The sequence below is a fragment of the Sturnira hondurensis genome, unplaced genomic scaffold (genome assembly GCF_014824575.4).
Source record: "Sturnira hondurensis isolate 20B ecotype Veracruz unplaced genomic scaffold, ASM1482457v3 Scaffold0008196, whole genome shotgun sequence".
Classification (NCBI taxonomy): domain Eukaryota; kingdom Metazoa; phylum Chordata; class Mammalia; order Chiroptera; family Phyllostomidae; genus Sturnira; species Sturnira hondurensis.
In genome coordinates this window covers 24463609-24487506 of record NW_028080827.1, presented here as the reverse complement: position 1 = coordinate 24487506, position 23898 = coordinate 24463609, and positions in this window count along the sequence as shown.

The window sequence follows — 23898 nt, the reverse complement described above, 5'->3', positions numbered from 1 at the left end:
TATTGCCCAAACCAGGTGAGTAGCATAACAAGTTGCTCCAGCAGGCATACATTTAGCATAGTCCACATATCACAGGCCACATTTAAGAATTTAAGTATTAGGACAATCAAGAATTAAATACTAGAATTCCTTTTATATTCAGTATTTCCTGGCATTCACAGCTTTTCAAAAATTTCTGAAGCTTCAATTCAAAAAGTTGGTTATTTCATCCTCTTATAATTTGTTAAATACAAAACAAATAGATTTCTCCAGCGAGGAGAGCAAGGGTGCTCTCCTCTCCCAATTAAAGAATGGTATAGTATGGTACTTACAGTCTCCTTTTTAGGGGACACTTCATTTCTGCATGATTTCAGTCAAGATATTCCTTTAAAATATCATTTAATCCAAAAAATACCTATTGAAAATCTCTATGTGAAAAACACTAAAGATAAGACCAAGATGAATAAACATTATTTATCTTCTCTAAGGCTTACAAGTTAAAAGGCATATATAGAGCAAATAGCTATATTTGAAAATAAATAACACGCAGTGAAAAGTGGTCAGGGAAGAAATGAATGGTCCTGGAGAACCTTGCAGTCTTATGGAGGGAGTGACTTTGAGCAGAGCCCTGACTGATGGGAAGCCTTCCCACCATTAGAAGTGATGGGGAGCATTTCTCCTGAAGAAGACCCCTGAGCACTAGTTCAGGAAGAAGAATGTAGACCCAGGTGAGAGCCATAAAGTGGTCTGCACAATGTACACAGGGAAAGTGGCATCACTGGAGACTGAGGGGCCACCTCAAAGGACTGTGGATGTCTATCCAAGCAGTTGGCAGTTTTTTCTGTTCTGGCTGGTCTCTCTGGTATTGCTCAAGGCAATCCATTCACTAACATTGTATAAGTAACTCCAGGAAAATACTCTATCATATTAACCATGAAAGAAGCAACTCCATGGAAAATCAGTATCTATTACAAATCAGCATCTGAAATTCAGAGAACCCTTAAATATTCAATTTGGGCCCAGATTGGAAACCATTGTTTGTTGTTGTTTTGTTTTTTGCCCATGGCTGATTTTGTTAGCTTTGCCTCTTCCAAGCAGGAGTCATGTGGGCTGGTTTCAGCGTCAGGTTCCACTGTTCTGAAGTTTAACCACCTGCCCCATTGAGCTGCCCTCCCAATTGCCTCCAGGGCGATTTTGTGCAGTTCACATAACTCTACATGTGAATCATACCATCCTCAACACCTCAACATACCCACCAGGTTTGATGAAAACCCTGCCATCTATTTTTGCCTGATGTAGTAAGACTTGGACAACCAAAACTTAATTTTATTTATCAAGATGAATAAAAAGCATCAGCAAGGTCAGTGACATGCTTTAAAAGTCACACTCCAGGGGCAGTGGGTTGATGGATAGTGGAAGGGTTCAGGGCCGATGGGAGGATTTTACAGCGCACAGGCAAGAAGGAACAAGACCTGAATTAAAGCAGTGAGACTTAAAAGAAGGGGCAGATGCGGGAGGTGTTTTGGAGGCAGGATCAAAAGGGTTTGGCAACTGATTGAAGGTGCAGGGCTAGGAAGGCAGAAATGCTGAAGGGGCTTCCAAGGTGTGAGGCTGAGTTAAAAGGAGGATGGTACGCCATCCCACCAGGAAGGAGAACCCCAAACAGAGTAATTCTGGCGCTAAGGGGGTCGGGGATAGCTCATTTAGAAAATAACAGGAATATGCTTGGTTTCTACTCACCGAATTAATTATAATTAGGGTGATTATATATTAATAAATCTAAACTGGGACACTGTTGAGACAGAAAGGGGATACTTTCATAATTGCACCAGAGCAACAGGTCTAAACCGAGATTCTTCCCAGCACATCCAGATGTTTGGTCTCCTTATTTGTAACACCTCTCAGTGTTCACTTAGTCAGGGACTTAGCTGGTTCACAGTTCATTGAACTTCGGATCTCAGAGTTAGGGGTACCCTAGAAGTTCACATAATGCAGCCTCTTGGCATTCCCAGAAATTCCTATACACTCCATTCCCCAAGTCCAGCCTCTGCTGGAACAGGTCCCAGAGACAGAAGACTCACTAGGATATCCAGAAGCCTGTTCTATTTTCAGACAGTGTTAAGTGTTCTTCCTCATAATCCTTAGCTAAAAATGGCTTCCTGTAAACTCCACACATTGGTACTAATAATAGTTCCAACAAAAATGACATCGCCAATATTAAAGTAGCTAACAGTTACTGAGTACAAACAAAGGACCAGGCCTTACATGTATTATTTTTGAGCCTCCCCACCAGCTCTAGTTACACTGAAATATCTATCATGATTTTACAGATGGGGTAGCAGACACCGAGAGGGAATGTCACCTGCCAAAGACACACAGTGAAGAAATAATAGGGTAGGATTTGAACCACGCTCTGTCCCCTTAACCCCAAAGCCCATATTCTTTCCACAAAAACATGTATCAGCAGGTCATTAAGTATGATCTTTCTTACATACATCAGCCCTTATAATATTTGAAAATAATTATCATCTCACCCTGGCTAGTGTGACTCAGTTGGTTGGAACATTGTCCCATTAAAAAAAGGTTGGATTTCTGGTCAGGGCACATACCTAGGTTGTGGGTTCAATCCTTGGTCTGGGAACGGGTGAGTAAAATCTCCAGTCCAGATGCGTGTGATGCCTGGTTGGAGAGCGTATGGGAGGCAACCAACTGATGCTTCTTCCTCTTGTTGATGTTTTCTCTCTCCCTTCTCTCTACCTTCCTCTCTCTAAGGGCAATGAAAAAATGCCCTTCAGTAAGGGTGAAAAAAAGGCAAAAAAATTATCTCTGCTTTTGCTAACCCTGATTCGTATTCCATCCTCCCCACCTCTGCTCTGCCAACAGATACTTGACGTTTTTAAATTTCTGGATTCCTTACTTGTGGCGAACTTCAATTTAGTAGCGTACCTCTTAAAATGTGATGACGAGGACCACACCCCACGTTTTAGGTGTGTCCCAACCAGCATAGACTATAGCAAGCTTCCTATTTGCTCTGTCTAGGCACAGGGTTCAATCTAAAATGCAGCTTTTGAAGGCTGTTTTTCCCCCTTCATTATTCTCTGTTCTTCATTGATCAGTTGTTTGCCACGTGCCTGTCAGATTATCAGTTACTTACAGGGGTTCAGCATGGAGAGTGTGGCAGCTTGATGCAATGTATGCAACGTACCTTGTATCACCAACGCCAAATGCAGGTTTTACTGATGGTAGGTGCAGCAGACATCTGTTGTTTTTGCTCATCAGCACCTCCTTTCATTAATAGTGTCCTTATTTCTTTGCCCTTTCAGCCTTTACACCAAAGGTGAGTCAACTCCACCACTGGGTTCCAACAGCAGAACTCACAATCTAGGCTTATTCAACCACATTGCAACGCTCTGCCTTCATAATTGGCATAGGGATGGGTAAGGGAAGCAGTGGACTGTATCAGTTAGCTCATGTTCTGCCATATAACAAATTATTCCAAGATTCAGTTAGCTTATAGCAACACACATTTGTTTCTTGCCCACATTTCTGCTGGTGACTGAGATTTGGCTGATAAAGGCTAGGCTTGAATGGTGTTGACTCCAAATGTATGATAATACGATATAAAAGGAAGTTTGAGTATATTTGCACACGTGGCCTTACTCTTTCACTGCACTTCTGCTTTTGTCATAAGGAGAACATGCCTTGTATGTGAGTTGTTTGTGGAGGAAGATGAAAGGTACATAGGGAAACTCTAGACATAATCATTGGATATAATCATCCCCATTTGTTTCAACCAATTGAGTTGGGTTTTCTGTCACTTGCAAACAAAGGAGTCCCACCAGCTATAGCAAATGAGTGAAACTGTCTGCACAACTGACCTATAGCACGTGATGACTGAGCCTGGGACTCCCTTGGCCGTTGCTTTTCTAGCACGGCCTTCTAGCCCATTCCTCATTGTTGCAGACCTTCCCAGGTGGCATGATGACATGCAAAGCGTGAAGCTAGAAGGCTTTTGCTACTCTGAAAAATCTGATCATTAGTAGTCCTGACTGATTTATAGTGACATTTAATCTGATTACAAAGCACTTTTTTTTACCTTACTTTAGTTCAAATATTTCCCATGTAAAAATGTGGAGGAAATGCAACCAAATTTAGAGTTCCAGGATAAAAACAAAGAAACAAAAAAGACAAGAGTAGTATTTTTCAGACAAAGAGGATGGTTTCTGACTCATGTGATCTGCAAGATTGTTATAATAATCATTTGAGATCATGAATAAGATGTTTTAGTATTTCCCTTATAATAGAATCACTTCCTGAACATGATGACTTTAGAGGGAAACCACTCAATTTTTAGCAACTAGAATGTGGTTTATGATGCTTTATACCATACAGCTAGATGATTCCTAATATTACAACCTCGACGACGAAAGAAAAGGAAGCCATATCTTCTGGTGCTTTCTTAAGAGCAAGAAGAAATTCTTTCCCAGAAGCTCCCAGTCAAGCCTCCCTTCCTGATTCATTGGCCAGAGGGGGCTCTCGTGTCCAACTCCGAAATCAAACACTGGCAAGGGGAACAGACAGCTAAGATTGGCTTAGAACAGATCCGCTTTGCACCCAACGCCATGTGCAAGACAGGGCAAGACTAAGGTTTATTTCACAGGAAGCAGAAATGGCTCTGGGGTTGAAAGCCGACAATGTCTCATACAGCTTTGTACTTACCAAACTCGGCTGTAAGCTGCCTGTCTACGTGTCTGAAGCCCCCTGTACTCTCCAACCTCTGGGACAAGTGGGGCAAGGTCTTGCTCTATGTCCCCAGCACCCAGTACAATTTTTGAGACTCAGTGGGAACAAAGTAAGTATTTACTGAATTTTATTATCAGGTTTTAAATCTATTGCAGCTCTAAGGTTCTATGAACCTATTTCAGTAGTAGGCTGACAATAGTTTTTGCTTGTTTCTTGGTGCTGGGCACAGACTCAGTGTGGAGGAAGAAACACCCCATGGTATGTATAAAACTCCCATTTGCCTTCTGTGATTCTTTGATTTTTAGAATAATTTCATTACCTGCCCCCTTTACATTATTATCTAAAACCTTTAGAACTAATTAGAAGTGGGAGGATCAAAGATGATATATTTTAAATTTGCTTCCCGCCTCACCCACTTAAAGTAAAGAATCCTGCATAGCCCATTAAGCTGGAGGTACTTGCTGACAGGAAGGAAACCATCTGGTGAACAACTTCTGTTAATTATGTTGGAACATACTAACGAGAATAAAGAACAGCCCTTAATGACCTTCCCCTTGGTGGCAGAATCCACTGCAGAGTAGACAGTCGTGGCTCGGAGCCAAAAGTTAATGGTTAGTATTGGCACCAAACACTCAGGCTCACTAGTACTTAATAATCTCCCCTCGGTGGAGAAAGTATTTCAGGCATTCAGAGCATAAATCCTCCTAGCACCTGCATGTAACTGAGCTCCAAAATAGTCATTTAGGGCATTATTTGGAATCCCTTAGTAAATGCGAATGTGGGTGTTACCTTCTCTGTATCTTCCTTTGCATATGGACACACTGGAGGAGGCCAGAGAAAGATTTTCATTTTGTTTCAACCAATAACAATATTTAAATGTTACTTGGCAGAGCACCAAAGCAATTATTTCATATCCCAGAGGGATAAAGATACACACAAATAATTATCCTCATTATGACCAGGATGAGTTATTCATTTATAGTAATATTATTTCTAATGCTACTTTACCCTTAGAAATCTAGGCAGCCCTGTAACTTCTTTTGTCATCCACGCAAAAAAAGCAGAGTTGAAGCTTCGGCATTTGAGTCAGCTGTAGATGTGAAAACATTGGTATTTTTTGCAAACCAACGAGCAAATCACTCGTTGATTTGCTACTTGGTTTTAAAAAAAGATTTTCTAGAGTAGCTTATGATAAGATGGAGTAAAAGTTTAAAGAAAAATTACTTGAAATTAGAAATTTTAATATTAACCAATTTAAAAAGAAAACAGGAATAGGAAAATAAATCCAAACCAGAAGTGAGGGTAGTATACAAATATGCATGTCCTGAAATCCTAGTCATTACTGGAGATGGGCCACAAACATGGGTCTCCACCCCCTGGAATAATGCAAAAAGGAAAGGCAGGCAAATGCTTGAGTGGGCATTTGGGGGCTCAGGGAAAAGTTTTTAAAAACATTTCAAGCATAAGAGTTTCCTAGTATTAAAAGCACCTTAAGCTGAATCTGTCACTTAGTGCACTCACAATATATGTGCATAAAAAAAAGAAACAATCCTAGAAATTGCTGCTTCAAATCAGGTGGGAAATAGTATTTTAATAGAAATCTTAAGTAAAAGTTCTATAACTAGGAACTGTCAACATTTAGCTCCTAAATTATAACAAATCTGTAAAGAATATGGATCTGTAATATATTAAAGTTTAATAACCCTAGCTATTAGCCAAGAAACTGCTTTCTATATCATTTCTTGATGTGTATTTAAGGCTTTTCATATGTACATTAAGAATATAATTTTTATAAAGGCAGGTATGTCCAAGAGTTTGCACAGAAGTAACAAAATAGAAGTTGTTTGTGCCTAAATCATCCCATCTGTGCCTCTTGGACAATACTCAGTCCTCCTGGAAACCACATGCATTGAGCAATTGGCTAAAAATCCTTGTAGACAGGATGTCTCCTATTTGCATTTGAAGTACTCTTCTGTTTAAAATATAAATGCAATTAATTTGCATTATTTACTTAATCTGTCTTTGCATACTAATGTCACCAAAACAAGGTGGGGAGGGGATCATTAGGTCCTTATCAACATACCTCAAAATATCTGCATTCAGTGCATTTAAATGATTTTCTTAAAACTAACCAACTTCCTTTGAAGCCTTGAGGCTTCCACACCTCCTACTACCCTCTGCACGCCCACCTCTATCTTTGAAGTTGGCTCATCTGGTAACAGACTTATTGCAAGCTGCAGTGCACACCTACCATTCAAAGAGTTAGATGTTGTCCATGTGACAGATTTAATCAGTCCCTTGGTCTCTCAGACACACAGCTGTTTGTGAATTCTTTTTTGCTGGTGTAATATTGTAAGTGTCTTAAGTTAAAATTAAAGCTGCCTTTAACTTTCCACCTTGTTCTTCAAGAAGACTGTTTTCTGGAAGCAGCGTGTACATACATTTTTAAGTGGTGGTGCCAAGGAGATATTTTATGCTGCATCCAATCTTTAATGTTCAGAAAGAACCACCCAATTTAATAGAAAAGTCAGTAAATAATCCAAGTTGTTGGATCTAGGCAAAAGCAGGTCGCCTAGAATTATTGGTAAAAATAAAAATATGACCTTCTTTGGCAGTTTTGTACTACAGATGCTGCATTTTAAGATGACAGCATTGAAATACAGAAAAACATGTGGGATTTATAGAAATTCTCTCCATGTCCAGATTGCCTGGTCCCTGCGAGTCAAAATGTCACTTCTGAAACACATCAGTTACCAATCTTCTAGCAAAACAACCACCTTTAGAAAAGTCCCCCACGGAACCAACACGGTAAAAAGTAACAGACCTGGAATGTCCTCGTGATCAGGAGAGAATGAAGCTTTAGATATTGCCAATTTTTTATAGAGGAGTCAAAGAGGAAAGGGAACCAAAATGGCGTATCCACAGAAGAGGCTTTGGAACAACAAAATGAACTCTTGACAACTACCCATAAGTATGTTCTTTGGGGGAGATGCTTGGTGTTGTATGGGAGGCAGAGACTACCAGTGAAAAGTAGAATACTCACCCCCTACTGGGCAGAAAAATGAGAACTCCAGGGATCAGGAAACATTCTCATGTTAGTGCTTTGCTATAGTTGTTTCCAACCCTCCTACACATTCTAGATCTGGGCCTGTAGCCTCCTTACATATTCCCATTACCATTTTTTTGGTCAGGTAAAAAAAAGTGTGTGTCAAATATTTAACCTCATTGTAAAAGAAGTTAGAGCACAGAAAAAAACACATATATGAAGTTCTGTTATATCTTAGGAAGAAATTCTAATGCGTGAGTGTTAGTGCTCAGCATTGGTTTTCAGAATAGCTGGGTTCTGAGGTCAGACACTCTCAGGACGGGGAACAGGCTCTACCACCTTCTGGTTATGTCATCCTGAATGAGCAAGTTTTCTAACGTATTGAAGCTTCTGATTTCCTATCTGTAGAATGGAGATAGGACATTCTTCTCAGAATTTAAATAATAAATGTGAATTATGGTGAGCCTTTAGCAGAGTGGCTCAATAAAGTATAGTTAGCATTGCTAGAGAAAGTACACCAGAACCCTACATCCCAACAAGTAGTACAAAATGCTTCATTCTCTCTAAGGCAGCAAAGGATTGTCTGCCATAGGAGTGTCCTACACAGGATAGATCTGAATACAGGATAGATTCAGAAGAGAGAGAGTACTCGAAGTAGTAACATGCTCCACGCCTTCTTTGAAAAGGTTGTAATGCAGGTACAAACTGATTAAGGAACAAAACACTACTGTCCTAAGGTTCTGTTGACTGATGAAGATTCATACACATAAATGTGAGACTCTCCCTTTTTGAAAAATGTATTGTCATTTAACAATTTTGGGGGGGTGATCTTTAGGTTCTTAGGTAACTCGGGAGTGAAGAAGCCATGCTTCACTTCTGTACGATGATTTTAAAAAGATAAATAAAGGCTTTTATTCTAGTTTAGCAATGATGTTGGTCTCTGAGGGTCAAAGTTTGACCCTCCACCCCCATATCTACAAACTCACCTTGTTTTGGGGCAGATTTCTTAATCTCCTTATTATCATCTTCCTCACCCATAAAATAGGAAATGATATTTACCTACCTCACAGGGTGTTGTGAGTCTGTATTAATTAATGTTTGGAAGCTTAGGATCCTGAGATGAAAGGGACTGTCAAGTTTAATTATCATTCATTTTTGCATATGTTGTGGAATAAGACTTTAAGATGCTATTCCTGTGACAAAGTCCAATAAAAATATGCAGATATACATCTGATTCCCAACAAACAGCCTATAAAGTGATTCCTTTTGGAGATGATATGAGGGATTTCATCAGATTCTAATTTTAGAATATTTCTTTTTAAAGAAAATATTTCCATTTCTTTCCCAACTGCAGAAGTTAGCCAGTGATGAAGGAAGAGAATTAAAATTGCCCTCCATCGACACAGCATTCTACCTTTAGTCTTTACGTGTCACTCAATCATAAACACTCCTGCAACATTCAGAGTTCATTCTTTTCAAGGTCAGGTTATGGGGAAGGATTTCTAAGGATAAGAAATTAGTAGGGGAGCGCTGGGGGGCAGTGAGCTGGGATGGGAGTAAAAGACAGAAAACTGTACTTGAACAACAATTAAAATAAATAAATTATTTAAAAAAAGAAATTAGAAGTTAACAAGAGCAACATGAGAAAGACACTTCTCTGTGTTACCTCTTCTTTTTTTCTATCCTCAATTCCCCTTGCCTTTTTTCCTCTTCAGGAAAAATGCCTCAAACCCTACCACTAAATGCTCAATGTCAGTACCCAGAGACACACTGATTGGAAAGCACCCAATTACACAGTGACTGCTTCCCCCTCACCTTTCTACTGGCCAAGGCCATCCTGAAAGGTCATGGCAGGGTCTGAGGATCCTTGGAAGTGTCCAGACTCCTGAAGGAAGTGGACCCTCCAGGCTTACTTGCTAAAATGCACGTCTAATCACAGGCTTGGTCTGCTCAAAACCACCCTCCCACATCCCTCCACGTCCACAGTAAACACCATGATTCAGGGGCTTTTTAAAAACTAGCACTGGTCTTCATTACAGCTTTACTGCCTGCTGCACTCCTCACCCAAGTCCTCAACCCAGTGTGCTTGTTCCCACCTCAGACTAATCTTTCAAGACTCAGCTAAAAAGTTCTCTCTAGGCCCTGGCTGGAGTAGCTCAATGGATTGAGCTCAGGCCTGTGAACCAAAGGCTTGCGGTTCGATTCCCAGTCAGGGCACATGCTTGGGTTGCAGGCCAGTTGGGACGCATGAGAGGCAACAATACATTGATATTACTCTCTCTCTCTCCTTCCCTTCCCCTCTAAAGATAAATAAATAAAATCTTAACAAACAAACAAACAAAAAGTTCTCTCTACTATCATCCCAGAAAGTAAGTTAGCTACACCATCTTCTGTGTTCTCATATTATTCAGAAACAGTTATGCATTAGCAATTGTTGCATATATATATTTATTTAAATAATTTTATTATACTATTTAAAGTTAAATTATTTAAATTATATTACATTTTACTATAACTTTATATATTTATATAGTTATCACTCTAATTTATATAGCATCCATATAGTCATATCATTTTATGTAAATCATTAATTAAATCATTAATTATTTAAATTATAAACATGTTCTAATTAAAATGCACATGCTCATATATGTACATGCTTCATATATTTTCATTGCTATTTATTTAACATTTTATTCATATATTTGTATTTATTTCTATTTAGAGTATGTCCAATTGAATATTAAACTTAAAATAAATATAACGGTTTAATATCACATCTGCCTTAAGCACTAGGCTGCGTGAACTTCCCTAGGACAGGAATTCAGAGTGAATTTTAAATTCAGACTCAACTAACCAAAATGATATCTACTTTTATTGAGTACTCACTTCATGCCAGATGCTGAAGTAAGTTATCTGTGCATATTATCTCATTTAATCTGCACAACCATCCAACAAGATTGGTGTTATTGTTATCCACATTTATAGATGAAGAGATAGAAATGCAAATCGATGAAGGGATTTGCCCTTACATGAAATGCTCAGTGGGACTTCAGCTCAAGTTTGGTGTCAACTCCAGATGCCTGGCCCCTGACCACTGGCGATGGGGGTGGGGGTACAGAATGGGGGCTGTGCATCACAGCAGTTAAAAGCAAGGGCTTGGGAGCCAAACAACCTAGGTGTAAAAACTCACTCAATTCCCTCTCCATGGTAAGGTTCTAGAACACTTTTCCTGCCCTTCGTGGACACATGGGGTGAGAGAGGCACAGCCCTAGAGTAAGTGCTGAGAGAAACCAGGGAAAGGTGACAGCAGTTAGCGATGGAAAACATGGACCGTGTAAAAGAGTGACGTCTTCACGTACTTCCCCAGTGACAAAACTAGAAAGAATACTGGCTAGAAGATAAACTTGAATTTCTTCAGTACTTGGACAGCTTCGATATTTCAGATTTTTGTTACTTAAGAATAGGTAATGTTAGCATCACCTGAGAGCTTGTGGAAAATACAGAATCTCAAGACCCTCCCCAGAATACAGAATCAAAATCTGCATTTGGACAAGAACTGTGGGTGATTCTTATGTGCCACAGACTTTGAGAAACACATGTGTAGATCACACTCTCTTTCTGGCCAATATCATTAAATCATGGTTCTAAGGACTTATTTCATCTCCCATTATTGTTCCGTCAAATATTCATGAAAGATGTGGGGATCACGAGAGAAATGTAAGGGTGAGATAGCTGGAAAACTAAGAATCAGATTCTAGTATCAGGTTTATCACAAACAGGCTGTGTGACCTTGGGCAAAATACTCTCTGTAACTTAAATTTTATGCCTGTAACGAGTGTTTTGGGAGGAGGGAGATAGGAAAGAGAGAAATCAGTATAGATCATTTTAAAGGTGACTTGAAATTCAAATACTCACTAACTAAAAGGTTAAAGTAAAACACAGATCTTACCAACAATTGTGAGGATGTGCCCGTCTTAACCCTGCTGTAATTTTTAGCATGTAGTAGTTACTCAATAAATAGGTGAATCAAGAATAAATGGTCACTTTTACTCTGAGACATCTTTCCCAAAGCCAGCAGCACCTTTGTACTGCTATCATCATTTTTACATATATTAACTAACACAAGACAATGTGACACATTTTTTCAAGGACACTTATAAATTATTCTTTACCCCACCAACTAAAAACATTTCTGCAAATTTCCTTCATATAGCTAGCATCATAGGGTACATAGATTTGAAATCTGCATATTCCTTTATTATATAAGAGCATGGGTACACAGTAGGCATTCAATAAACACTTGTGAATATACATAGCTTTTGTAATTATTTTAGGGCTGCATAATATGGACTCAAGTTAATGTATCCCAACATTCAAAACAAGGCCTATAAAAGTCAAACATCTTGGTGGCTTCTCAATTTTTCCCTCATAAAAAAAATGCAGGAGAGTGAACATCTTTGAGAGTGTACTCGTGTATTTATGGGTTTGTTGAAAAGCGACATTTCTTTGAAATTTGGTGGCGTGGATTGACAGGAACAAAGGGTATGAGCATCATTACAGTTCTTGTTACTGCTGAATTTTCTTTCTAATTCCAAAATTCTAGGATTCTTAGAGAAATCACATTCTCACGTAGCTACAGCAAAGACCAGAAGCCAGCAGCCAGCTACTGGTGTCACCGCTGTCCTTGAAAATGGCTGAACAGACATTCCCACATTCTTTTCTTTCATGGATGATTAAAACAAAATGGAAACCTTGTGCTAGAAATTGGCTTACAGCATCCAATGGATGAAATATCACATTACACAAATGACCAGAGACTAGTTGGATAAACAAGATAAACTCAGAGTTGCATTCTTTCCCAGAATCTGAGAGTAGCACTCTGGAGCATGGATTCACAATTCTGCTTCTAGCCTATTTTTAAAATATCAAAGAGACGGGCCAGATGTCACAATGAATTAATATCCTAGACTTTCAAATCTGGAGACATAGGTACGAATTCTCCCTGGTTGAAAGTAAATATGAGTTTTCTGGCTTCTTGGAGTTCCCTAGTGGATATTTCATTCACCCCCAAATTTGACAGTTTGACAGGATGATCCCAGCATCTTCTTTTTCATCATGACCTGAGGGCTGAAAGCTCAGATGAGGTGAGGCAGGTGCCATAATTGAGCGGAGGGAAGAGTCAGCCTCGTCTCCCACTCCCCTCACCACACGTTCCTCTCGGGATCCCTATCAACTCTTCAACATTCCCCCTTCAAGAGACACTGAGTTACACAGCTGTTGTTTAAGAGAGGCAGGAAATAAAGGAGGCGGAGCTCTGGCCCTTCGACTGACTTAGTGATGGAGCGTCGAAGGCCATCAAAGCGCAGCTGCAGAATCCATTGGCATGGCCACGATTCTGTCGCAATCCATCCAAGTGGACCTAACAGAGGTGCTCCCCCAGCAAGTTCCCCTCAGGGACATACACCCCCCTGTGTTCTATTCAGTTTCTGAGATCTCATCGAACAGGCTGTGGCCATGTCATCAACGTTCAGATCCACGCTTGTCGTTTCTTCTGGGAGGTCCTCCTGCTAAGTCAAGGTTCTGTACCCCATCTTTGTGCTCTCAGGACATTCTTCTCCGCATCACACCACTTCTCTTGCTTGTAATCACCTGTGCTTGTTTGTTTCCTCTGCTGGACTCCAGACAACTGGGGAACAAAGAATGTACCTATCCAATTCATCGATGTACCCCCAGTACCTAGCAGAGCACATGCCCATCTCCAGTTCCATCCTTTGACTTGTGTGTTTCTAAGCATCTGAATCACCCTGGACATCACCCGAGACATCTTTCTGAACAGAAGAGTGGTGTTGAAGAGGCCCTCCTGATGGGCCCTGGGATGAGGGCTTTGTCTCAGGCTCCCTGATGGCTGGACATTGCAGCTCAAGTGAACTAGATTCCCACCAGAAACTCCATGCAGGTCCTTGCATAAAGCATGTGAGCGCTGTGATGATAAAAATGATGTGATTTTTCTCAAGAAAGAGAAGTAAACAGAAGGAAGCAAATTAAGCAGACTTTTTTTCAACCAATGTCAACATGCAACCCAGGATAATTCCACTTCAGGAAAATGTGGACAGAGGCTTTTTCAATCAAAAAACCACCTATGTGTCAAACATTATTTTATATCTGCTTTTCTTTCTTCTTAAGTTGGGTTTTCAATTTAGAGTGCATTTAAACAGACTTAAAAAGGCAGATGGAGCACTTTTTTTTTACATGCCTCTCTCCTGACTGTTTTCCCATGGGGTCCCTGAATGCAGAAAGCCGGCTGATCCTAGACCAGAGATGGCAAACACAAGGCCCAAGGCACAAATCCAGCCCTCCACCTGGTTTCTAACCAGCAGCAGCACAGAGCTCCTTGCCCCTAGTTAAGGAGGAGTTGCATTTATACAGTCCTCAAATTACATTTGGCCCATTGAAGGCGACCGCCAGGCTGATGTGGCCCCCGGTGAAAATGAGTGTGACACCCCTGCCCTAGAATATTCTCAGTAGGTGGGCTTCCCACTTACCTCTGGCACAGGTGCCCTGCTTTTGTTTGAGTTCAGTTGTATTGAACTGTGAGCATGTGTTTCAAAAAACAAAGTGTATCTTTCAAGGCAAAGAAAGTTGAAACATTCCTTCTCTCCCCCCATAAACTGAGGAGTGAATTCCTCACCATTGAGGAGAAGTCCAGGAGAGGAAAGGGCAGCTGGCCAGGTGGGAGTGGGGGCACCCAGAACACGAGTGGAGTCAGCCTCCCAGCGGCCAACCTGCAGACACAGGGAAATCCCGGACAACATATCTCTTTTACATTTTTTGCTGAAAGATATTATCCGGAGCTCCTCCTCTGAGCCCCACCCCACCCCAATATTTGAGATAATTGTGTCCCCCCTCTGTTGAGCGTGGGTGCTAAAATCTCTTCCTGGAGTCGGGTTTTTAAAGGAAGCAGGTTTAAAACTGTCAGCGAGGAAAGAGAGAGGGCCAGATTGTTCTCATGCTTGAATCCTGTGGGCTAATTTGTTTGTAATCGGATTGGTATGCAGCGAAGACAGAGCCGGGGGGGGGGGGGGGGGNGGCGGGGGCAGGCATGCTTCATGGCCCCCCTTCCGGGGGCTGTTCCTCTAATGTTGCTCCTTAGCGGAGCGCCAGCCCCCTGTGGAGAGGCAGGGAGACCCTGAGCTCAGAGGAGACAGGTCAGTTTTGTGTCCTGACAAGACGAAGGGACAGCAGGGACTGCCCATGAAAGGAGGCAGGACTCTTCCCCCAAATGAATCCAGAGATTAGAGCACACGTTGCAAGGTCTGTGTCCAAAGTCAAGAACTGTGGGTCAAGGAGGAAGCATGGATGGGCGAAGGGGAGGAGGGAACGAAGCTAGAGAAGGCCCCGACAAGAGACTAACAGCAGCTCTCACCAGCACCCCAAAGACATTGCTACCACTTCGATTGCCTCCTCAGTGGAGCCCACAGATGCAAGTGCCAGCTAGTTACGCAGACTCTACATGGAGGACAGCATCGGCTGTAGAGCAGAAATATGTGGGCTTGGGGAGAAACAGATCTGGGTTCTCATCTTGGTTTTTGCTACTGCCTGTTTATGAGATTCTGGGCAAGATCTTAACCCAATTGGATCTCAGTTTTCTGATCCGTAAAATGAAAATAATAACTCCTAACAGAAAGCTGACTTAAAAGGAGCCTGAAAGTTCGAAGAGCCCCATTGGGTATGATTCACTGTCAGTCAGCATTATCCCCACCCACTTCTATAGGTTCCCCTTCGTTTCAGGTGCTAGATGCCTGGGAACTATAAATCCCAGACCCCCTTTCCACCAAGGTCCTGGTTATGACCTGTTTAACAATAAACCTCATTTGTAGGATATCCGTAGGGTGGAAAAGAGCAAGAGGCCCATCTTCCCCTGTCCTAAGTGGCTGGTCTCCGCACTTCACTGGCAGGCCTCCGTTGGAGTTAGCTGTAATTTCCTGCAGCTGCCTGATCTCAGGTGGCAGCCTGTGGTGGCGTAACCTGAAAGCTAGCAGTAACCCATCTTACTTTCTTGACTCCAGGCTTTTCTACAATCTGGTAAGCATTTGTATTCGTTTTCAATTGCTGGGTAGCAAATTACCACAAACTTAGCAGCTTAAATAATACCTATTTCTTACCCCACAATTCTACAGAAGTCCAAGTGGGGTCAACCGGGTCCTGTGCTGAAATCAAGACTCCAGCCAAGCAGGGTCTTAGCTAGAGGCTCAGAATGCATCCCTTTTTGGTTTTAGGACTGGGGAGCCCAATTCCTTGCTGGCTGACAGCCAAAGACCACTCTGAACTCCTTAAAGCCACCTACATTCCTCTCCATGTGGCCACTTCCACCTTCAGGCCAGCAATGGCACCTTGAGTCCTTCTTACTTCGTCGCAGCCAACAGCAGGATCCCTCAGCTAGCATCGCCACACACCTCCACTCTGATGCTTGTGTCTGCCTTCAGCTTTTTTGAGGGGCTCCTGATGAGATCGGGCCCATCATAATCTGAGGAGTGATTTATATGAGCATATTCAGAGCTTTGCAGGATAGGGTGGAACATCTTTGGGGACCATTTTAGAAATTCTGCCTACTGTGCCCCTAACTTCTATTTAACCACATTCTGCTCGAAAAGCCTAGAGGCATTTCTGTTTTCCTGTACTGAGCCACGTGTGACCCAAGATCACTGTCCACAAACCAACTAAAGTAGAGAAAATAACCCTTTGGATTATAATGGTCTTACCTTTAGAAAATTCTGGACCCTTATCCAACAATTACTTAGCAACTGTCATATATCAGGTTGTGTTACATTTCAGAGAATTAGAAAAGAACAATAAACCCTACGCACGTGATCTAATAGGCAAAATAGACACATGAATAGAGTATTGCAATGTAACATATTATTGGAGATAATAAGAAAGATAAGGTTCAAAGTTGAGTGTCACTCATTTACTCAAGAAATACCGATCTGACATCCACCTGGGGTCAGGCATTGGCTGAGATGCCAGTGATTTAAGGGCCAATGAAGCAGATGATGGCCCTAGAAAACCACAAGGCTAGTGGGAGAGTCAAACGTGCAATAAAAATAAACTGCTGCATTATAATAATAACTGCAAATTTTGACTTTTTACTAGCACTGTGCTATGCTAAATACTTTGCACATTATCCTATTTCATTTTCACCTTAAGCACTGGAGTATAGATAAAATTACTTCTTACGTTTTATAGAAGAGGAAACAGAGATTGAAAACAATTCAGTCACTTCAGTCACTAGGAAACAGTAGGTCTGGTTTGGAACCCAGAGAAACCCAACTCTAACATCCCTCAGGGGGGACGTGTCCCCTATCCAGTGGGCTCGCCTCCCACAGCAGCACCTGCCCTCTTTCTTGGAGAACCATCCTCTGAATCTCTTTTCCCCACACAAATGAAGAGACTAAAGTGCCTAGGACTGCATGTGCAACAACCGATGGAGGGGAGAGTGTGAAAACTCTAGTTCCTTTGCCTTAGGTCAGGACAACCCTGAGACTTGATTTGTAGAGTTAATAGAGTTGGCCTGCAGATCAGGCAGAAATGACCCTCAGAGCACTTTCATGATTGCACATACACTGGGTTTCCTCCCACCCTGCTCTCCAACCCCACCACGACTTCCCTACTTTCCCTTGAAAATTTCCTTACAAATATATACACACAGATCTGAGGGTCTGTGGCACCCCCACTCTGAGGGCCTTAAGACACCCCCACAGGTCTGAGGGCCTTAAGACGCCCCCACTCTGACATGTAAATTACACCCCTACAGACACTGAGTGAAAGGTGTCATTAACTTGGTTTGGGGCAGTTGGCAAAGACTTTCCAAAGAAAGTAATCTTTCCAGTCATTATGGATAAACAGGGATCTGCCAAGATGGACAAGTGGGGAAAAGAGCATATCCTCACCTAAGGATGTGTTTATTGGTTTTAGAGAGAGAGAGGAAAGGAGAGAGAGCAAGAGAAACATCCACTGGTTGCCTCCCGTACATGTCCTGACTCGGGAATGAACCAGCAACTAGGTATATGTGTAACCAGAGATCAAACCCACAACCTTTTGGTGTATGAGATGATACTAGAACCAACTGAGCCACCCAGCCAGGGCCCTCCAGTAATTTTTAATTTATATGTAGCCATCTTTTACTTAGCCTGCCTTCCTTCCTTCCTTCCTTCCCTTCCCTTCCTTTCTCTCTTTCTTTCTTTCATGTTTTGAGCTCTTAATTACTTTATTTTTCAATCACAGTTGACATACAATATTATATTCACTTCAGGTGTACAACACAATGTTTAGGCATTTATATATCTTACAAAGTGACCACCCAATAAATCTAGTACCCATCTGATACCACACACAGTTATTTCAATATTAGTGACTCTATTCCCTATGCTTTACTTTACATCCCCATCTATTCAGTCTTCTTTAACAGCCTCTTGTTCTGCCTTTCTTTTTATACAGAAGACTCTGAAGAAACTTTTGATTGCACAACTGGAACTCAGCACAGCCACCTGCACTGGGCAATAGAGTCGTTGTCAGAAGACTATGTTTGCAGAAACCCTCTGAAAATGCACAGGGTCCTCTTACGCATGGGATGAGGGAGATACACTGCTCATCCCTGCCTAAAGAACCCAAGTCATGGGGACAGCCTTCCTCAATCTGTTTACCTTGTTCATTATGAATGTACCTCACAGCACATCCTCCAAAAGCAAAAGAACACTCATGAAAGAGGCTCCAACGAAATTCCTCACATGGCTTTCTGTCATTTCTGGGCTATGGGAATGAAAGTAAGAAAGCCACTAGCAATAATCATCTCTAAAATCTGTCATGAAATTTAAAACTGATGGTTTTTTTAATTACATGTTAAACTAATAGGAACTGAACTTCCCTTTGAGGAGTTGTTTTCCTCTACTTCATCTTTTATTTTCTTACAAAAACCAATGGACAACTAAGTTTTTAACTTATCACCTAGAATAAATCTATCCGAAACATAAAAACTGAGCTATGCCATCAAATATTGTAATCAAAGTGTCACTACAGAGAAATTTTCCAACCTAGCAATCGTAAAGTGCGTGGTACAAGTCTGATGACTGATGATGACCCAAAGCTAAGTCTGCCCTAAAGAGGCAATTTAATATTCAGTCGAGGAAAGACTACAGGTCTCCCTACTCCTGCTCTGATATATCTCTCAGGTTCCAAACACAGCTGACCCTATGAAAACTCTCCTCTTTCTTATAATAATGAGAGGAGTTAGTTATGACAAAATATCAAGTTATAAATAACAAAATATCAACTTTCGTTGACTTCCTAATGACTGCATTAGCTTACCTCAGTCAACTTTACAGGACGTTGGTCGTCTTAATTTATAATAGACAGTAAACACTAGTACACCAGCTCCTACGGGCCTGGAGCAGCTGCAGGAACCAGAGGATAAGCAACAAAGAAACTGTACTATTTTTTGGGGGAGGGAAAATGTCATGACAATCAATAGGATTTCTTTCACAGATAGTTTTCTTTGCTTTTTTTGTTTTGTTTTGTTTTGTTTTTGTTTTTGTTTAGCACTTGGTTAATTTTGTTGCCCCAGCACCAGCAGGAAGAAGGGTGCAGATATTTCCACTCTCTTCTTTGTCTAATTCTGAAAACCTAAGAAGGCAATAATGACCGAGCTCTTGGAGTTCTCTAGTTGATTATAGAGAGGTGCATTGTATTGCACAGTATATTCTTGCAGCCCTCTGCCAGATGAAAGGAAGAGCATAAAAGCACCAGCAAAGCCAGACCCTGCTTTTCCTGCTCTGACATGCCATCAAATAGGAAAGGGGCACTCGACGGATGTAGGCATTCTGTTGTTCACGTCCCCGAGTTCAGCTGGGAAGTCTGAGATCAACAGGTGGCCTCGTTAATGGAACAGATTCACTCATTGTTTGTGTGTTTAATGAATCATTGAGTTACTGATCAGCAGTGAGCAATGGAAGCTGTTCAAACAGAAAGGAATCCCAGCCGTGAGCTGGTGCAGCCACCGCCATGCTCTTTGAAGCCCCGCTGGTCCCTTGGGGAGGGCAGGAGGCTTGGGGTTTACTCCCTAAAGTTCCCAGGGAAGCTGGTAGCGAGAAGAGGGTGTTATTTCTAATTGGATGATGAAAGTCAGCGCAGGGGACAGAGACCAAAGGGCCAAATGGAAGAAGGGGAGGAAGTGAAAACATCTGAATCAAAGGCTGAGGTAAAACCAAGAGACAGGTGTTTGCAGTGAACTGTGTAATAACCCTCATCTTGCCTTCCAGTCCTCAGGGAGGAACCAAGTGGGGAAGGACCATGGGGGAAGGACAGAAAGAAATAAGAAAAACACTTAGGATTCGGGTGCTGATTTCCTTACAAAGAGTCCATGGAACAGTGGAAATTCTCCACTGTACCAGGAAGCAAGGTTGACCCTTTGTGAGACTCCCACAAACTGTACTGGGCTTTCTTGTGAGTAGAATTTGACTGAAGGTATACCAGAATTGTATTTATTGGGCTGCGCTTTTCTTTCTTTCCCACAAGTAAGACTTTTTATTTGTCACCGTTAAGAGTCTGAATTTTAAACAGATTCTTGGACTCATGGCTCATATCCATCAGCTTGTTCAACTTTATCATCTGTCTCATCCCAGAGAGCTTTCCCAGAACTATTGCCATTATAGTGAAACTCTATGAGTTTTCCCAATTTAACATGGGCTTCTTCAGAATTTTTACCTTTCTACTGAACACAGGGCATAAATAGGTTGGCAAAGCTTTCCTGAGTCTTTCCCAGTGCTGCCTGGAATCTATTTATTGACCAATTTCTTCAAGTCATTCATCTGTACCTTTTGGGCCATGATTTCCATCATCTTCTTTCCTATTTAGCAGACCTGTCAGAACTAAGTGTAAGAGGTTTTCCAATGTGATTGTTGCTTTTTTAAAAGTGAAGCCATCACAGAACAAATGAAGCAAATAACCATCGGTTATTTTGACATCAACATGAGCTCTGATAATGGTCTGCCTTTTTAGATTTTCTTACCATGAAGCACATTTTTCTCATGGATAAGATTCAGGTCATGAAAGTTGGTCAGGCAGTTTGTGCTCCAAATAGCCTCAGTCAATAGCTTGGATTTTCCAAGTGCAATTTCATCATACTGGAGGGCCACAAGCCTCGCTTTAAAAACGTGATCCTCGAGGCCATCAGACGCAGTTTTGATTCCTGGACTTCTTGAGACCAGTGTCTTTCTGTATTTCTTATGCTGAACATAGCTGGTGCATTCACAACATACCAGTCTTCCTTAGGAAGTAGACCAACCACTTCTTGGCTCTCTTTTTTGCCACCTTTTGTGCCCTGTGTTTTTTTAAGGTAGGGGACATATGAGATACATGGAGGAATGCGGTTTAGTGAGGAGGGCACTGTGCTATGGGTTAAGAAACATACATCTTCATTTCAACTCTGCCACTGTCCCTGCAATATCATTGACCACACACTTTATATGGTATATGCTGGCTAGCTATTTACCAGGCCTGTTTCCTTTCCTTCTGGATGCACAGCTAAACCAGGTTCCCAACCTTCCTTATAGTTGGCTGTGTCTATATGCCAAGTTCTGGCTAATGGAATGTGGACTAAAGTCAGTCAATTTACAGTCAGCCTGGATAATAATCCTGATGATCCTTCATGCTCCTTTGACTTGCTTTGGCTGTATAGTGATACAGATGGTGGGCACTGAAGGCTGCAGAGCTTCTGTCAAGCTTAACCTTGGTTCCCTTCAGCCCTCAGGATGAACAAGCAGAGCCCAAGGCAGCTGGAGTGCCCAGGCTGGTACATCAGCTGTAAGCAATCCATTTTCCTTAGTGCACTCTACACACAATAACCCCTTCTACATGTGCTGTAATAACCCAGAAAGTAAGGAAGTGTTCCAGTGGACTCTGAAGTACCTTGTAACCTGTTATCTTTGGTTTAAAGCCATCTCCTCCTTCATACTTTCATCCCCAAACAAAGACAACAGTGCTTTTCCTGTCCACTCAAGATCACCCTGTGGAAAGAGTGGGACTTTTCTCCATTACATTCTCCCTCAAGGAGACAAGGGGAGAGGATAGAAAGTAGAGAAAACAGAAAGTCTGTCTGTGTCCACCAGTTAGCTAATGGGAGGAAAGCACGAGGAAGTAAAAACAATAGTAGCATAAATTCCGGAAGATGGAATTCTCTCCAGCCAGAGAATGAGGGTGTCACTTGCTGTCACATCTGGCTGGTGGCAAATCTTTGGACTATGAATCCTAAATAAGGGCTAGAGAAGTGACAACAAGCTTCTATTCTACCAGCACATCTCTATCCATGGGTTTCTGTTTACTCAAGCCAGCCTCAGATCCTCTTAGAACGAAGACCCCAGCTATTCCAGCATGAATCTCCATCCATATGTCCTCTTCAGTAAAGCCTTCATTTCAACACAGAGCAGGATGTGAAAGCTATTGCTCCCTTAGGCAATATCATTGCTGTTTGAAAAACCAAGATGTATGCACACACATGTGTCCTGTATGTACAGAACCTACAATACAATTTTCTGATTCCAAATGTTTGCATGTACAGTGGAATGTTAGCTCCTCCCAGATGTAGAAGCTGCACCAGATGTCCCTATAGTGGGAATGTGTCCCAATCCCAAAGTAAAAGAGTTGCATTTTGTCTGTAACATTAAATAGTCAAACTAAGCACCTACCATTGAGACAATGCATAAGTGGTCTACAGAGATGTTTATAAGATCCTCTCCCCCACCATTTTTACAATGTAGTTGAAGAATAATTCCACATTTTTATGTTTTTTAATTTTTAGAACTTTTATTTAGTGTTTATAAAAGAATAAGAATTATGTAAGAAACATTATTGAAAATGTCTCTACAGATATTAATTTAATTCCCTCTGAACAGGATACTATCACCACCCCACTTGATAGCCAAAGAAAATGAGAATCAAAGCTAGTTAGTGGCAGAGCTGAAATTCAAATCCAGGCAGTCCACTGAGTCGTGTGTGCTCAGTAAGTACGCCATGCTGCTGAGTTGCTTTAATCATTGCCCAGCCCTCACCCATGTTTGCCTCATAACCGCACACACGCCCCTCCCCTCCTGACATGCTCATCCAGTCATTTACGTGGGTCCTAGCCAAGATTTATGGATCAATACCATGAACTCTAAAGTGTAATCTTGGCTATAAAGATCCTTCATGGCAAGTATGACAGCTGAACAGAGGCTCTTGGTGAAAAACAAAATTATTTTCCATATAAAATGCAATTATGAATGAGAAGCAAATGGCCACACTACCCTGCTCTATAGAAAATAGAATCTCCTCGACAAGATTCACTTTGCCTTTATGGTTTTCTACATGCAGAATGTGAGTCAAAAAGATAATATGATTGTGGCCTATTTTAAACACAAGGCACTTACATGTCTAATGACATCCAGGAGTCCCACTTTTCAGCCTTCAGAAAGAGTTTCATGGAATGTGGCCAGGGCTGTCAGAAGATTTGGTTTGTGCTCACAGCATCACCAAGGTTGGCTGGTGGAGATGAAGTAACAAAACGTCACCTCTCCAGGCTGTTTCCTCATTTTCAAGAAGGGTAGACTAGATGACCTCTAGGGTCAAACCTATATCTAAGACCATTTTGAATTCACTCTTGCTCTGGCCCACAAGGGCCCTTGAAATCTGACTCCTGACAAATTTTCCAAACTTATCTTTTAGCTCCAGCCACATGGGTCTCCCTTCTTTGTTTCAAAACACTTAGCTCCTTCTCAGGTTAGGGCAACTCAACCAGCAAGTCCTTCTGCTGGGATGCTCTTTCTCTGCATCATTAACCAGTTGGCTCTTTTTATCATTCAAGTCACTCATTAACCTCTTCAGTTACTTCTTCAGTGAGCCTGTCCTCCACATCACAAGCCAAGCCCTTCTCCCCAACCCCAGTAGTAACTCCCTAGTCATCACCCTGATTTATTATCACCTATCATGATCTGATATTTTTATTTATTTGTTTTTGCTTATCTGTTTATACTCTCTCTCCTCTCATTAGGTGTAAACCCCATGAGAGTGAGACGTTTTCTGTCTTACTTATCACTACATTT